Source organism: Oncorhynchus kisutch, linkage group LG5 (genome assembly GCF_002021735.2).
Source record: "Oncorhynchus kisutch isolate 150728-3 linkage group LG5, Okis_V2, whole genome shotgun sequence".
Lineage (NCBI taxonomy): Eukaryota > Metazoa > Chordata > Actinopteri > Salmoniformes > Salmonidae > Oncorhynchus > Oncorhynchus kisutch.
Window position 1 is genome coordinate 56,951,086 of NC_034178.2, and position 12,713 is coordinate 56,963,798.

Consider the following 12,713-nt stretch of genomic DNA (forward strand, 5'->3'; position numbering starts at 1 on the left):
ACGAGTCTGTTCTGATGTTTAATTATTCTCAAAGTTCATCTGAGCTTTATGTTGATGTTGAACTGGTAATATTAGAAAGGTAGACGGGGAGAAATAGAGTGGAGGAGGTGAGGGAAAGGAGATGGAGAGATCGAGAGAAGGAGCGATAGAGAGGGGGAGGAGAGGGAGCGATAGAGAGGGTGTCATGGGTGGGATACATTGAGAGTGAAAGGAAAAGCTGACAGAGAGGAGTTGTTGGATCAGATTTTAAGACATCATTAACCGGTTAACCTACTTTTACTCACTGGTTTCCCCAACATCTGTACAGTAGCTATAGCACAGTATGTGGTCTCCTTATCTCCCCATATGCAATGTGGTTTACACCCCCTCATGCTTCTTGACTTAAACTGCTAAATCGTAAACCCAAAATATAAATATTTGCAAATAACATGCAAACTCTCTGTGTGTGTGTGTGTGTGTGTGTGTGTGTGTGTGTGTGTGTGTGTGTGTGTGTGTGTGTGTGTGTGTGCGTGTGCGTGTGCGTGTGCGTGTGCGTGTGTGTGTGTGTGTGTGCGTGTGTGTGCATGCGTGTGTGTGTGTGTGTATGTGTGTGTGTGTGCGTGTGTGTGCATGCGTGTATGTGTGTGTGTGTGCATGCGTGTATGTGTGTGTGTGTGTGTGTGCATGCGTGTATGTGTGTGTGCATGCGTGTGTGTGTTTGGGGGTCTTATTGTAATCTTCAAACGTAAACTCTACATGTTGAAAAAGGGAGCTCTTCTAAATGAAGATGTTACCATAGGCTTTGCTATACACACCCATTTCTGTCCTTCAAATGCATTCGTAGAGGACTAAGTGGACACATACGTAATAATATATTGTATCTACTGTACATGTTTCCTGTTGAAGATTTGACTCCTTTCGGTTACCATTTTACTGCTCACTGGAAGTTCTTACGGTACCTCTGAATTCTATCAGGAATCAATGTTAGACCCAGTTGCAGACATGTCGAATTGACAATGGTTTAATATTCCAACAGGGGCAGTCAATAGACAGGTCAAGGCAGACAGGGGTTACCAGATGGTAACAGATGGTAGGCAGGCTCAGGGTCAGAGTGAGCAGAGGTCAACAATCCAGAGGTGGGGCAAAGGTACAGGTTGGCAGGCAGGCTCAGGGTCAGGGGCAGGCAGAGTGGTCAGGCAGGCAGGCTCAGGGACAGGACAGGCTAGGGTCAAAACCTGGAGGGCAAGAAAAAGAAAGACTGGGAAAAGCAGGAGATGATAACAAAAACGCTGGTTGACTTGACAAGCAAGACGAACTGGCAACGGACAAACAGAGAACACCGGTATAAATACACAGGGGATAATGGGGAAGATGGGTGATTTTGACCCCTCCCCCTTTGTTCATGGACACATTATTCCATTTCTGTTAGTCACATGTCTGTGGAAATTGTTCAGATTTTTTCCTAGTTATTGAATCTTCTTTTGTTCATACAAATATTTGCACATGTTAAGTTTGCTGAAAATAAACGCAGGTGACAGTGAGCTAACGTTTCTTTTTTTGCTGTGTTTATGTGATGAAAGTTAAAAAGTAACAGAGATTAACATGCACAAATCCTAATCTAGAACCAGAATGGTAGATGGCAGAGTGAACAAAAAAACAGGTAGAATTCATTAGCAGATCAATTAAATCCACTCATCTAATTAGTATTCAACCCCTTTGATATTGTAAACATATTAAGTCCTTTAGAAATGTTTCATAAACATTCAGTATACTTTAGCTGTCAGATCACAGGGTGTGAGATTATATTATATCCACAGATCTGTTAAGAAATACAGATTTATTTGAGGAAAAATGTCTATTTTTTTTATTTTGAAATGGATCACGTGTTGATTGTTTTGTATTGCTAGGTATTACTGCACTGTTGCTGCTAGAAACAGAAGCATTTCGCTGCACCTGCGATAACATCTTAAAATCTGTGCATGTGACCAATAAACTTTGCTTTGATTTTAAATACTGATTGATGCACAATCTTATCCAGACCAATTTGTTACAGTATTATCCAAATTACAGTCAATATGTAACATCCTCAGAAATGTTTTGTTTTTTTAAGAAAAAAATATTTATGGGGTATTGTGTGTAGATTGAGGAGGGAAAAAACGATTTAATCCATTTTAGAATAAGGCTGTAACGTAACAAAATGTTGAAAAAGTCAAGGGGTATGAACGCTTTCCGAATGCACCATTTACCATGTCGGATCATATCCAGCCCATGCTCTTCTGGCACAAACTTCTCTCCCATCTTTCCTGTATAACTCCACCCCTGTCATGACTTCTGCCGAAGTTGTTGCCTCTCCTTGTGCGGGCGGTGCTCGGCGGTCGACGTCACCGGTCTTCTAGCCATCATTGATACATTTTTCATTTTCCATTGGTTTTGTCTTGTCTTCCCACACACCTGGTTTCAATCCCATTCATTACCTGTTGTGTATTTAACCCTCTGTTTCCCCTCATGTATTTGTCAGAGATTGTTTTATGTCAGTGTTGTTTTATGGTTGTATAGGTGTTTGTACAGGTGTTTGTATAGGTGTTTGTATAGGTGTTTGTATAGGTGGTTGTATAGGTGGTTGTATAGGTGTTTGTATAGGTGGTTGTATAGGTGTTTGTATAGGTGGTTGTATAGGTGGTTGTATAGGTGTTTGTATAGGTGGTTGTATAGGTGGTTGTATAGGTGGTTGTAAAGGTGTTTGTATAGGTGTTTGTATAGGTGTTTGTATAGGTGGTTGTATAGGTGTTTGTATAGGTGGTTGTATAGGTGTTTGTATAGGTGTTTGTATAGGTGTTTGTATAGGTGTTTGTATAGGTGGTTGTATAGGTGTTTGTATAGGTGGTTGTATAGGTGTTTGTATAGGTGTTTGTATAGGTGTTTGTATAGGTGGTTGTATAAGTGGTTTTATAGGTGTTTGTATAGGTGGTTGTATAGGTGTTTGTATAGGTGGTTGTATAGGTGTTTGTATAGGTGTTTGTATAGGTGTTTGTATAAGTGTTTGTATAGGTGTTTGTATAGGTGTTTGTATAGGTGTTTGTATAGGTGTTTGTATAGGTGGTTGTATAGGTGTTTGTATAGGTGTTTGTATAGGTGTTTGTATAAGTGTTTGTATAGGTGTTTGTATAGGTGTTTGTATAGGTGGTTGTATAGGTGTTTTTATAGGTGGTTGTATAGGTGTTTGTATAGGTGTTTGTATAGGTGTTTGTATAGGTGTTTGTATAGGTGTTTGTATAGGTGTTTGTATAGGTGTTTGTATAGGTGTTTGTATAGGTGTTTGTATAGGTGTTTGTATAGGTGTTTGTATAGGTGTTTGTATAGGTGTTTGTATAGGTGTTTGTATAAGTGTTTGTATAGGTGTTTGTATAGGTGTTTGTATAGGTGTTAGTATAGGTGTTTGTATAGGTGGTTGTATAGGTGGTTGTATAGGTGTTTGTATAGGTGTTTGTATAGGTGTTTGTATAGGTGTTTGTATAGGTGTTTGTATAGGTGTTTGTATAGGTGTTTGTATAGGTGGTTGTATAGGTGGTTGTATAGGTGTTTGTATAGGTGGTTGTATAGGTGTTTGTATAGGTGTTTGTATAGGTGTTTGTATAGGTGTTTGTATAGGTGGTTGTATAGGTGTTTGTATAGGTGTTTCTATAGGTGTTTGTATAGGTGTTTGTATAGGTGTTTGTATAGGTGGTTGTATAGGTGTTTGTATAGGTGTTAGTATAGGTGTTTGTATAGGTGGTTGTATAGGTGTTTGTATAGGTGGTTGTATAGGTGGTTGTATAGGTGTTTGTATAGGTGTTTGTATAGGTGTTTGTATAGGTGTTTGTATAGGTGTTTGTATAGGTGTTTGTATAGGTGTTTGTATAGGTGTTTGTATAGGTGGTTGTATAGGTGTTGTATAGGTGTTTGTATAGGTGTTTGTATAGGTGGTTGTATAGGTGTTTGTATAGGTGTTTGTATAGGTGTTTGTATAGGTGGTTGTATAGGTGGTTGTATAGGTGTTTGTATAGGTGGTTGTATAGGTGTTTGTATAGGTGTTTGTATAGGTGTTTGTATAGGTGTTTGTATAGGTGTTTGTATAGGTGTTTGTATAGGTGGTTGTATAGGTGGTTGTATAGGTGTTTGTATAGGTGGTTGTATAGGTGGTTGTATAGGTGTTTGTATAGGTGCGCAACGGGTCCTCGTTATTTCTGTATGTACATATTAGTGTTTGGAGCATGTTAAGTGGGCATTTATTAAAAGACTCCATTTACACTCTGTTTGACTCTCCTGCGCCTGACTTCCCTGCCACCTATACACACGACCCTGACAACCCCCAAGAGATGACAGATTATTGCATGCCAGACTCTATCTTCACGCTGTGCCCAACAGCCTGAGGGTGAGGTTTGGACCAAAATAGTGGGCTGCACAGCTCTAGGTCTCGTGGCAACCACGCTCCTGCTGATTTTAATTGGATAACTATTTTGATCCTGAGGCTCAGATCAGTCCTCTTCTCTTATTGGGTGTTAATAAGAGAGGAAGACATAATGTGTCACGCAATATTGATAAAAAGACTATTCATTTCCTCGTTTGCTTCATATTACGTCAGAACACATCTAATTAACAACCCAATCCTCATCACCCAGACTTCTCCCGTTGGTCTGCAGGTTACAAAAGGTGTTCCCACCCCATATCATCCTCTCTTCGTCCCCCCTCATTGAATCTTTGTCCTGCTCCTGATCTCCCATTGTCCTTGTGGTTCACCAATAGATCTAGGACTGAATCTTTCAGATACTCCTTACCGTTCTTCTAGCAGTAGGGAGAATACATTCTTGCACCTTTCCTCAGTCTATTGTTAATTTTCCGGACTCATACACAAAGAGCTATTTGAGAATAAGCGACCCATTCATACTCAAGTGAATATATATTGAAAAATATGATGTGACTCTCCGCCAATAATTACATATAGAGGATTGGAAGATTCTAAATGAAAACCAAAGCCGCCTCATGGGACTCCCGGTGGCTGCTGGCACAGGTATCGAAGCTGCATCTGTAGCAACGCATGTTGTACTGCGCCACTCAGAGGCCCCATCCACAAAGTATCAAAATAAAGAGAGGTGTTGGTAAAGGTATATTGTCCTGCTAATAGCCCATAATGGGCTATTATAATACTGTACATGGTGTCCAGGTCAGGATAACCAAAACATTTCTTTATTAAATATTATCAAAAAGAACATTGGTACTTATTTATTTGATCCAAAGCCATGAATGAGTGAATCACTCAGCTTTATGTAGGTGCCGGGCTATATGACTGTGCCATCAACTAGATAATATATAACAATATTTTGGAGGTTATTTTGTTTCATCTGAATAAAGGCCAAAATACTATTTGTAAAGGCCAAAACATTTATTTCTGTTTTTAGAGGGAGAGAAACGCTGGGCCAATTGTGCGCCGCCCTATGGGACTCCCAATCACGGTCGGATGTGATACATAGTAATAATAACTATAATACTTTTTGTCGTATTATTTGTTTTGTATTTTCTGGTGGATTAAACTGAAGTTGCAACCAATCACGGCCGGTTGTGATACAGCCAACCTAACTAAGAAATACATTTGACAATAGAATTATCCCTCTACCCTCCTTCTAGGCAAGTCTATTGTTCAGCTACCTGCTAATAGCCATAATGGCGCTGTACAATGTGACCGTGTGTGTTTGAAAGAGTATCTTCCAGTAAGCAACTATTTTATTAGACAACTTTGTTCCAATATTTCTGTAATTCAGTGATATTTATTCTCATAGTAATTCGTTATGGATCCATAACTAAATAACATCGGAATTTTGAAAGAGTATTTTTATCATTATTGTATTAACGGAAGCAGAAAGATGCTGTACTGAAATACAGAAATACAGTAATACAGTACTGTACAGTATATGTTTATTAGGCTACTGTGCAATCTGACAAGTAAACATAGCCTACAGTACATACTGTAGTAAACATGATAAAGTGCCTAATTCCTTACATAAGGGAGAACAGGCCATGTCCAGACTTTCTCAGTTACCTCAAGTACTCATTAACTTGGTCTTTAATACTTTTTTGGGTTGAATCAGTCATGGACAGAGACTTCTGAGACACAGTATTAATGATGAACAACCGGAGGTTCACTGGTAAGCCACATTTGCCTCGAGATCCATCCCAGGTATGATGACTCTGCCTGTTGGAGGTGGAGTTCCAGAGTTCACAGGTGTGCCTGTCGCACGTATCTCTGCCCTCAGATAATGTACTTGGTAGGTTCTTAAATAATTTGTGTGAAATTGAGGGCATCTAGCTTAGATTGTAGGATGGCCGGGGTGTTAAGCATATCCCAGTTTAGGTCACCTAACAGTACAAACTCTGAAGATAGATGGGGGGCAATCTATTCACATTTGGTGTCCAGTGCACAGCTGGGAGCTGAAGGGGGCCTATAACAAGCAACTTATTTCTGGAAAGGTGGATTTTCAAAAGTAGAAGCTCGAATTGATTGGGCACAGAGCTAGATAGTATGACAGAACTCTGGAGGCTATATGTGCAGTAAATTGCAACTCTGCCCCCTTTGGCAGTTCTATCTTGTCAGAACATTTTTGGTGGCCTTCCAAAGCCAGGATTCAGACATGGCTAGGACATCAGGGTTGGCGGAGTGTGCTAAAGCAGTGAATAAAACAAACTTAGGGAAGAGGCTTCTGATGTTAACATGCGTGAAACCAAGGCTTTTAGGGTTACAGAAGTTAACAAATGAGATGACCTTGGGAATAGGAGTAGTGCTGGGGGCTACAGGGCCTGGGTAAACCTTTACATCACCAGAGGAACAGAGGAGAAGTAGGATAAGGGTACAGCTAAAGTCTATAAGAACTTGTCGTCTAGTGCGTTGGGGACAGAGAATAAAAGGATCAGATTTCTGGGCGTGGTAGAAAAGATTCAGGCCATAATGTACAGACAAGGCTATAGTAGGATGTGAGTACAGTGGAGGTAAACCTAGGCATTGAGTGACGATGAGAGCGGTTGCATCTCTGGAGGCACCAGTTAAGCTAGGTGAGGTCTCCGCATGTGTGGAAGATGTGACAAAAGAGCTATCTAAAGCATTTGGGGCAGGGCTGGGGGCTCTATAGTGAAATAAAACACATATAAATGACCTAAACAGCAGTAGACAAGGCATATTGACATTAGGGAGAGACGTGAGTAGCCGAGTGATCATAGGGTCCAATGAGCAGCAATAGGTGAGTCATGGGGCCATTGGGGAGTCACTACTACGCTAGGCGAGCTAGAGACACGACAATTCAGAAAGCTAGCGGGCTGTGGCCAGCAGATGGATCTTCGGTGACGTGGCAACAGAAAAGCCTGTTGAAACCACCTCTGACGATTACGTGGGCCTAGCTCGAGGCTAGCTCAAGGCTAACTGGTTCTTGCTTTGGGACAGAGACATTAGCCAGGAGTAGCCACTCAGATTGCAGCTAGCTAGCTGTGATGATCCGGTGTAAAGGTCCAGAGCTTGCGGTAGGAATCCGGAGATGTGGTAGAGAAAAAGCAGTCTGATATGCTCGGTTTGATATCGCGCTGTGCAGACTGGCAGGTATTGACCGAGCTGAGGCTGGCTGGTGTTCGAGTTAATGATGAAGACCGGTAGCCAAGCTAGTAGCTAGTTAGCTGGCTAATAGCTAACTAGCTAGTGGGGGTTCCGGTTCTAAAGTATAAAAATAGCAGATCCATACCACATTGTGTGAGGTGGGTTGCAGGAGAGTATATTCAGTCCATAGCTGGAAAGTGAGATTAAAATATATCCTAAATATATACGGGGAAAACATTAGGAAAATTATTATTTACACGGGACAAGACGGGACAAGACAAAACACACGTCCGACTGCTACGCCATCTTGGATTAGAGTGGCCTATGATAGAAAAGGTAGATCAATTAAGAATTAAAAGTGACTCCAACACACAAATGCTGCGTACACATTTTAAGAATCTAGCAAAACTAACTGCTTTCTTGGCAACCATGCGTTTTTTCTGTATGGCCCGTTGTCCAGCCCTTTGTACACTGATCTCCACAGATGGTTGTCGGCATGGTTGTACTGTAAGCTCTGCAAAACCACATTCATGTTTTTAGTACACAATTATTTTTATTTTTATTGAACCTTTATTTAATTAATCGATTTTATTACACAGTATGCCTACACATTGATAGGCTTTATCGATTTTATTACACAGTATGCCTACACATTGATAGGCTATATTGATTTTATTACACAGTATGCCTACACATTGATAGGCTATATACATTTTATTACACAGTATGCCTACACATTGATAGGCTATATTGATTTTATTACACAGTATGCCTACACATTGATAGGCTTTATCGATTTTATTACACAGTATGCCTACACATTGATAGGCTTTATCGATTTTATTACACAGTATGCCTACACATTGATAGGCTATATTGATTTTATTACACAGTATGCCTACACATTGATAGGCTATATCGATTTTATTACACAGTATGCCTACACATTGATAGGCTATATCGATTTTATTACACAGTATGCCTACACATTGATAGGCTATATCGATTTTATTACACAGTATGCCTACACATTGATAGGCTATATACATTTTATTACACAGTATGCCTACACATTGATAGGCTATATACATTTTATTACACAGTATGCCTACACATTGATAGGCTATATACATTTTATTACACAGTATACCTACACATTGATAGGCTTTATCGATTTTATTACACAGTATGCCTACACATTGATAGGCTATATCGATTTTATTACACAGTATGCCTACACATTGATAGGCTATTGTTACGGTTTTCCTCCGTCGAAAGAGAGTCGGACCAAAATGCAGCGTGGTTAATACGATACATGTTTAATGACGAATAAACACGACAATACAAATACAACAAACGGACCGTGAAAACCTATACAGCCTATCTGGTGACAATAAACACAAAGACAGGAACAATCACCCACGAAACACTCAAAGAATATGGCTGCCAAAATATGGTTCCCAATCAGAGACAACGAGAATCACCTGCCTCTGATTGAGAACCGCCTCAGGCAACCATAGACTCTGCTAGAAAACCCCCACTAAGCCACAATCCCAAAACCTACGAAAAAACCCCATACATAAACACAACACAAAATAAACCCATGTCACACCCTGGCCTGACCAAATAAATATAGAAAACACAAAATACTAAGACCAGGGCGTGACAGCTATATACATTTCTATTTTAGAAAATGCACTGAAACCAAAATATCTTTAGTTTTGGTGATCCTCTCAGCTCCGGCTCATTTTCAAGTCCTCTCATGGTTATGGTCCTAATGCTGGAACGGGTAGCACCATAGAAAGAAGCTGGCTTGATGAAAACAATGTCCATTTTGTCTGTTCTCTTTGATCGCAATGTCATTTTCTTTTTTAGATAAACAGCTCGTTTTTGTTTAACTGCGTTAAGGGTGGTGTTTGGGGCAGGTGAGGAGTACTGGAAAGGTGTGACTTTCACACCTACAGTAGCCGGGCTATAAAGAGTCTATTATTGTCCTGTTAATCAGGCTACAAGTGTTTGAAAACCTCTTTTCAAAATGCCCCCAGCTGTCCATCACTACTGTAAATAAAAACACAGCATCTTGTTTACATCTTGTTTACATTCTTTAATGTAACCACAATGTCACAAATAATCAGTATCTACCTTTCCAATTACTTTTAGAGTTTGGCATTTACAAATGTGTGCTTTTCATGTAATTTTTCATTAAATCCAATTCGGATTTAAGTGTAACTTTTAAGTGACGCCTTTAGTGCGAGGTCTAATGCTTTAATATTTAATCATATCTGCCCTCCGAATTCATATCTAAAGGGCATTTTTAGCACCATTATTAGTTACATTGTTTTAGTTTGAATGTGCAGACTGGCACTAAGAACTGCGGGACGTTTCCTTAGTAAGCTCCATTATTAGTTACATTGTTTTAGTTTGAATGTGCAGACTGGCACTAAGAACTGCGGGACGTTTCCTTAGTAAGCTCCATTATTAGTTACATTGTTTTAGTTTGAATGTGCAGACTGGCACTAAGAACTGTGGGACGTTCCCTTAGTAAGCTCCATTATTAGTTACATTGTTTTAGTTTGAATGTGCAGACTGGCACTAAGAACTGCGGGACGTTTCCTTAGTAAGCTCCATTATTAGTGCAACGCCCCTTAAAGTGTTGCTCTGTGCTACCCAGCGGGGCTGGGTGGGGGTCCACCCCCTCTTCCACTTCCTCCCCCTCCCTTCCCCAGGGGCTAGGTCCATCTTCTGTGCGAGGCTCTGTGGCCCATCCCATGCCCCCTGCCCTCCTGCCTTGAACCTCATGCGCCCACTGCTATTTCAGTGGATACAGCTGGAGAACTGCAAGGCAATCCCATTGTGAGCCACTCGGGAGCCATGACCAATATGATCATTATATATTGTCCTGCTAATAACAATGTTAATAATATATATATATTCAAGGGGCTTTTATATCATTCTAAATGAATTATAATAATACTTGCTTTGTTTAAAAAGTAACATTATTTTGGAGATAATTTTGTTTTCAAATTAAGTAAAATGATTGAGAAAAATACCATTCTTGAACATGGGGTGAGACATTGTTACTAATTTCTAAATTAAGCCAGTTTGTTATTTAGAATGATTTATTTCTGTTTTTAGAGGGAGAGAATCCAAAAACCTACAGTCATCTCATGGGTTTCCCAGTTGAGGCTTGGCATGGCTATTGAAGCAGCATACAATACTACAGAGACACAGTAGTGCCTTGGGACACAAAAGGATAATCAGTGCTCTAACACCCCTTGCGCTGGTCTGGAGCAATAAAGTAGTGACTCAGGGTACCGTACTAAACCACAAATGACCTCTAAGTCTCGCAGCATAATTGCAGTGGAGCAACCACTGTAGGGACACACCATCCTCTCCTGGAAGTTTTCACTATGCTAAATCTTAATCAGCAGCGCAAAAGTTTTAATTACAGACAAAATAAAGCATGCTACATTCTGTTCACCGGGAGTCCACTGTCCACCCTCCATTCATTAATCATTTGTGTTTTAATCCATCCCGATGTCTACAGCATATTCTATTACCAATCTCCATTGGACATTCCCTATTTGCTTCACAATTCCTTAATGTCTACTATTTGAAGATGAATTTGCACTGAATCAGGACAGATCAACTTTTTTGGCCCATTGTAGTGGAAGCAGTTTTATGCAAACCCATTTATTTAGCCTGTACCACCCTCAGACACGGAGTCATTCCTCTCACCACAGAGTCTAATGATTTACTCCAGTACATGACTGGTCTCTTTTCCCCCCATGATTTTGTATAACCACCGCACTACAATGCCCTTCTTACTCATGAACAACATTTATTAGGGTCATTTTAGGTTTGGTAACCCCAATGCTGATGCTTGACAGAATTGCTTTTTTAAACTCTACAATTACAATTGTTTCTTTAACTCTACAAACAATTCCTCACAATATTATCTCCACTTTAATTTCTCATGATAGTGTATGTGAGTGTATGTGTGTGTGTGATAGTTCATGTGTGTGTGTTTTGTGAGTGTGTGTGTACATCACCTGGTGGACGGCTAGTGATGGCTGTTGGCCTCGTAATAGAAGCTGTTCAACAGTCTGATGGTCTGTTAATATAGGCTGTTCAACAGTCTGATAGTCTGCTAATAGAAGCTGTTCAACAGTCTGATGGTTTGGTAATAGAAGCTGTTCAACAGTCTGATGGTCTGGTAATAGAAGCTGTTCAACAGTCTGATGGTTTGGTAATAGAAGCTGTTCAACAGTCTGTTAGTCTGCTAATAGAAGCTGTTCAACAGTCTGATGGTTTGGTAATAGAAGCTGTTCAACAGTCTGATGGTTTGGTAATAGAAGCTGTTCAACAGTCTGATAGTCTGCTAATAGAAGCTGTTCAATAGTTTGATGGTCTTGTAGTAGAAGCTGTTCAACAGCCTGATGGTCTGTTAATAGAGGCTCTTTTTTAGTCTCTCGTCTAAGCTTTGATGCACCTGTACTGTCTCCGTATGTCGGACCATAGCCGAATGAACAGTCCGTGGCACGGATGACTGAGTTACTTAATGATCTTTTTGGCATTCCCTTGACACTGAGTGAACTATATTTCCTGGAGAGCTGGCAGCGTACCACCGGTGATGCTTTGAGCAGACAGCACCATCCTCTCGAGAGCCAAGTTGAGGGTGCAGAAGGGCGCTGCAGTTGCCCTACCAGGCCACGAAGTAACCCGACCGAATGCTCTAAATGGTGCATCTCTAGAAGTTTGTGAGGGTCTTAGCTGCCATGGTGAATTTCTTCAACAGACTGAGATTGTAGAGCCTTCTTCACCACGTCAGTGTGGTGAGACCATTTCAGTTTCTCAGTGCAAACCGAGGAACTTAAAGCTTTTGACCCTGTCCACTGCGGCCCCATCGATGAGGATGGAAGCGTGTTCCCTCTTCTGTCTTCTGTTGTCCACGATCAGATCCTGTGTCTTGTTGATGTTGACGAAGTGGTTATTTTCCTGGCACCACTCCGCAGGGCTCTAACCTTCTTCCTGTAGGCTGTCTTGTCATTGTTGGTAATCAGGCCTACCACTGTTGTGTCGTCAGCAAACTTAATGATTGAGTTGGAGTCGTGCTAGGCCA